This window comes from Miniopterus schreibersii (assembly GCF_964146895.1).
Source record: "Miniopterus schreibersii genome assembly, chromosome: 5".
NCBI lineage: Eukaryota > Metazoa > Chordata > Mammalia > Chiroptera > Miniopteridae > Miniopterus > Miniopterus schreibersii.
The window spans coordinates 9,884,001-9,890,000 of record NC_138106.1 but is presented as its reverse complement, the minus strand read 5'-3'; positions in this window follow the sequence as shown (position 1 = coordinate 9,890,000).

Sequence of the window (6,000 nt, the reverse complement as noted above, 5' to 3'; positions counted from 1 at the left end):
GCATATATTTCTAGAAACACCTTAAGGTCCCATACAAATATTTTTAATAAAACGAAACTAAATATTTCTGATGTGAACCACACAGTATTTGTCTGATATTAAAAGTTTACGACATCTATTAGGGAAATATGACCTGTTCTCTGCCAGAATATGCTATTCTTAGTTTATAGAGGAAATTTCGTATATGAAAGTTTCACATTCTGATTCACACTGCTTGACTTGTAAATGGTATTTTGCCTAGCAGTGTTGGTATGAATCATCTATATCAAAGAACTGTTGGTTATAAGGTGTTTTATACATTCCCATTTCATTTAAAAGTAGAGGTGAGTTTAGACTGTCTTCAGTGAGTATGCTTCTCCTGTTGTAAGTATATAATTGTGAGTCACTCATCACTGAAACTCTAAGTCTGTGACACATCTTTAATGATACATCTTCAGAGCAGGGCAGCATGGAAGCTTTGAGAAAGTAACATTTTCAATGTAGTCAATCCTATGGGATTCTTCTTTACCCTAATACTTGGTTTTGATAGACTGTCATTTAAAATACAATATAGATGCAACATAAACATACCTATATAAATATATAGAATTAAACATACTTTTAAACTATACAAATGCATTGTTTGAGATTCTTAAAACTTCAATATCAAAATGTTTTTAAACATATATGAGATTATATCTGTTTATATGTGTCTATATATGTGCAAGGCATATATATGCATATATACCATTTTATTTAAGTTTCCTTGAAAAAATATATTCTAGATATTTTTAAATAAATTTTAAAATAAGAGCATAATTTTAAAATAAGAGCATAAAGAATTCCATTGCTTTATGATTTAAAATATTAAAAATAAATAGACATCTGTAGCTGTGCTGGATAGATCTAAATTAAAGATTTTAGTAACTTTTTTCTTGTTTTTTTATGAATCTATAAGAATAATTACACTTTCCCACATTTAACATATTTTCAGTCCCATTTTTTACATGCTTGCTTTGAACTGATTTCCTATAATGAATGTAGAGTGGACATGAGTTATTGAGCCGCATCTCATCCATTCTCCCTTCAGGTAGCAACACTTGGATAGTCCTCGCAGGGCTGGTGATTGGCAGAGCTGATTGCTACCCAGGGTTTGGAGGGGCTAATGACTCAGCCTGGCCAATCAGACGGCTGCATCTCCCTTACCTAAGCCAGGCAGATTAGAACCAGTGAGATGGGCTCATGGGGGTACTGGATACAGAAATATACTGGGGCTTACACTCTTAGTAGTTATCTTCAAGTCTCCGTGTGACTACGTCTTCTGAGCTAAAATAATTTTTCATTGTTAACGTTTCTTTCTTTATTTTGTGAAGTCATATACTTTGGTCTAATTTTAATTAGGATATCCATATATTATGCATATTATTGACAGAGTATCTTTATTTCCTGGGCCTTGTGTTTTTAGATGGAAGGGACTTCAGTTTGAAAAACATTCCTGGCTTCTCTCTCTAATTGTCACTTACTTCTCTCCACAGCAAAAACATGACTTAGCTAATTGGTAAGTTTGGGAGAAGAAACTAAACGTACCTGAACCAACCCTTTCTCTCTCTTCTTTTATAACCAGTCAACTGTAGGATGGAAATCCACATTTGCTCTCTTGCCTTGCATTAATCTTTGGGAGGAGAGCTCTGTTCCTGTGGTAGAGACCCATAGTTGCCTTAGTTTTGCCTGTGACTAAAGTAGAAACTGTGTAATATAGTGGAGAGCTTTTACATTTAGTCAAGTATTTAAGTGTCATCTCTAATCCAGCTTGTATCAATAATAAACTTTCATTTTGAAATATATTATCTAATATGTCATTTCATGAGTTCTGATTTGAGGAGAGAATGAGAGTGTTAATTTAGCCCCATTGAATCCTACACAATTATAACTATACTAGCTATTTAATGAGCAATAGATTGGATTGGTTCCATTGTAGTATACATATAATGTCCCTCCCCTTACTGTGGGACTTTTCCCCCAAATAAGAAACTGTCTATGTTACATTTTTTTTATTATTGTTACCACTTTGAAAAATGATTCTGCTATCCCCCTAATACTGGGTTAGATAACTCTCTTACTTGCAGGAATAATACTGTATTTGAGAATTTATCCCAGAGTACTTTTATTGATTTTTACTTATCCCAGAGTACTTTTACTTGGCTATATCTAACACTAGTTGTGAAACTTTTTTTTGGTACCAAGTTTTCTTAGTGGACCATTGTAATATCAACCACTAATTATATATAGATACAGAATACTTGTATGAGAAGTGCATTAAATAACAAATAATATAAGTTAATAAAAATGGTTACATATACTCATGGTCTAAAATATACTTTGCATATACTATCATTTTTCATCTTTATAATATCTCTGATCAAAGAGAAATATGTGTGATATCCCTTTTTATACATGAGGATACCATACTGTTCAGTGTTTAAATGTAAGATATCATGTATTTTAATATGTATGTATTATAAATGTATTCTAGTTACCTTTTGGTACATACAAAAATTCTTATTGTTTTAAAAAATAAGCACATACGTGTTGATGATTCTATAGGCCTGCAATTAGGGTGGTGCTCAGCTGGGACATCTCACCTCTGCTTCACAGGGAGTCAACTGGGATTACTCATGCATTTGTGGTTAAAGAGCAGGCTGGTTAGGTGATGGTTGGTCCAGCATGACCTCACTTACACTTGTGAAAGTTGCCTTAAGCTGTCAGTAGGGCTACTCCAGTCCTCTTTTAAGGCTAGCTTGGGCTGGTGACTGGTTTCTAAGAGTATGGGAATGTTAATTGTGAGGTTTCTTAAACCTTGTCATTGAAATCCTGCAGCATCACTTCTGCCACATACTATTAGTCAAATGTCTGACCAAATTAAGAGAGTGAAGAAACAGACTCCACCTTTTGATGAGAGGAGCTGCAGAGTCATATTATAATGGGAGGTGCAAATAGAGATAAAAAATTGCATGGCCACTTTTTGCAATCTATCATAAAATATTAATTTAAGATTGTAAAAATAGAGGAGGCTACTATTGATTAGTGCCTGCCACATTGAGCATCTTACATATCTTCATTTATTTTTTTGTTTGTTTTAATTTTTAAATTATTTTCTATTGCAGTTTACATTCAGTATTATTTTGTATTAGTTTCAGGTGTACAGCATGGTGGTTAGACAATCATATGCTTTACAAAGTGTTCCCCCTGGTATTTCCACTACCCAACTACCACCGTACATACTTATTGCAATATTATTGACTATATTATTCTGTACTTTACATCCCTGTGACTATTTTGTAACTTCATTTGTTAATCATAGAAATTCTATGTGGCATGTGTTATCCCTATTTTAGGGCTGAGAATGTTGAAATCAAGAAAATTAATGAACACATCCCAGTGTCTATAGTCAATAACTGATATAACCAGCCTTTAAAAACTCAAGTCAGCATGATTTCAGAGACCATGTCATGTGACAGAAGGTAAAATATAAGTAAAATTAATAAATAGTGTATTCGAGCTAGAAGGGCTGGTGTGAGAAACAGTAAGAATAGTTTACTTAGGAGAATATTCTTATCAGGTATCTTTCAGTGTTCAATAAACCATCCCAAAACTTAATGCTTAAAACACCTATTTATTTAACTCAAAAATTTGTATATCTGCCATTTGCGCTGGACTTAGCTGTGTAGTTCCTCTACTGTTCTTGGCGGTGCTCACTCACATGTCTGCAGATAGCTGACATTAACTAAGTAGCTTTGCCTCTGGCGATTGGCTAGCTATTGGCTGAGGTCTAGAAAATGGCAGAAAAATGTTATTAGTGGTGGTAAACAAAACAGAGAAACACTTCTAAAGGAAAATATGAGACCAAAACAACTAACAAAATTATCCTGTGAGCGCTGCCAAGATGATTTGCGGATAGAATGTTGAAAGTGTCATTAACTTTTGTTTCCTGTAATAAGATATGGAGAGAAAGAGATAAGCTAAAAGAAATAATTAGTTTGATTTAGAAGGAATACACATGGAACAGGATAAATTGGACAGGAAGCAACATTTCTTATCTCTAGTCTCAAAAATGGATACAAAATTCTCAAAATAAAATGAGTCTTGGAGACAAATATCATTCAAATATGTCTCTGAGACTGTTTTTAAGGTCTACCATAGGCTCAATGTATGTGTCTCCTACCCCCAAATTCATACGTTGAAACCTAATCCCCAGTGTGATAGTATTAGGATATGGGGCCTTTGAGAGGTGATTAGATCATGAGGGTGGACCTCTCATCAATGAGATGAGTGTCCTTACAAAAGAGAACCCAGAGAGCTACCTCACCCCATCTGCCACATAAGGACATAGTGAAAAGACGGGGATCTCTGAACCAGAGAGCAGGCCCTCACCAGACAGTGAATCTGCTGGCACCTTATTATTGGACTTCCCAGTCTCAAGACTGTGAGAAATAAATTCCTATTGTTTATAAGCCAGCCAGTCTATTGTCCTTTTTTGTAGCAGTCTAAACTAAAACCAGACCTCAAAAATACCTATGGTATAGTGGATCTCAACTAGAAAAAAGTGGATTTCAATACTCTTCAGGACCTGGTCCCACAGCAACCCAGCACTCTGCCCAAAGTACTAAGTGAACCTTTTTGAACACAAATGTAGATATGGCTTTATTTTTGTTTTAATGAGAAAGAATATAATCCAATGCTTAGAAAGCCTACAAAGCCTTTAAGAAAATTTACCAGAAAATGGCCATCAGCTCGGACTAAGGGGAACTGGAATTGCTCAGATTGCAAATGGGTCTTTGAGCCCTCGCATTTCTTGAACAGGAAACAGGATGAGAACATTGTTCAGCTGCCAACACAGGCTGTTTCTCAGTAGACAGAGCCCAAAGACCAGAATGTTTAGCTAAGATTCATGGAATACCGTGAATTAGAGAGCTACTTCCAAGAAGCAGTAGATAATGATGGGATGCAGAGTCATTGCCAGTCCTTAATCAAGGGACATTCTCTGTCCCCAGACTGAGTAAAGGTGACAACATTTATCTACCTAGATTTCTATGTATTAGTGATTATGTGCCTTCCATTCCTGACCCTGTTTAAACGGGAATCTTTATTGTGATTATCTTGTCCCTGCGATTCCATTGCATGTTGGGTATGCATATAATTTGTTGCTTTGGATTAGTAAGAGTCACATCTAAGGGCCATATCTGGACCTGATGTGGATCATGAGATACTGGACTTTGAGCCCAACGGTGTAACTGCATAATACTTTTGAAGGTCCTGGGTTGGGGGTGAGCATATTTGGCACTGAAGTGGTGTGTGAATATTTAGGCCAGAGAGCAGGTTGTGGTAAGCTATGAAAATGACTAATCATTCTCTTTCCTGAATCTTTTTCCTGCAAGTGTGATATTTCAGATCATCCCAACAAGAGGGATAGTTTATTTCCCCCGCCCTATAGTCAGGTTTGGCCACATGGCTTGCTTTGGCTAATAGGATCTTATAAAATGCAGCGCAAGTAGAGCCTTGAAGTGCACTTGCGTGTCGTGTTTGTCTGCTTGCTGCTTGGAAACTCGCTGACATGTATGTAAGAAAGCCTGGCTTTGCCTCATGGATGGTGAGAAATCTATGGCGCAACTGCTCTAGTTAGGCCAGTGCCCAGGCTAACTGTTAACTGAGCACAAATAAACGAGTCCAAGTGGGATCAACAGACCTGGGAGAAAAACAAAACAGCAAAAAAAGGACTGCTCCAAACCTTTACTTTAATGTATGGCTTTTGTGTAAAGCCAATAATTCTAGGATGCAGCAAACCTAAGTGATGAACCATGTAACTATCCTGATGTTACTTACATTTTACATGAATTGTTCAAAATGTAATGAGATTAATTTTAAGAGTCTGCCATCCATCTAGGGACAAAGTGTCTTTGGGACCAGCGCCATAGGCCAAGGGGGCCCAGGAAGAGTATTGCGTGGGAGTTTTACACAGACAGA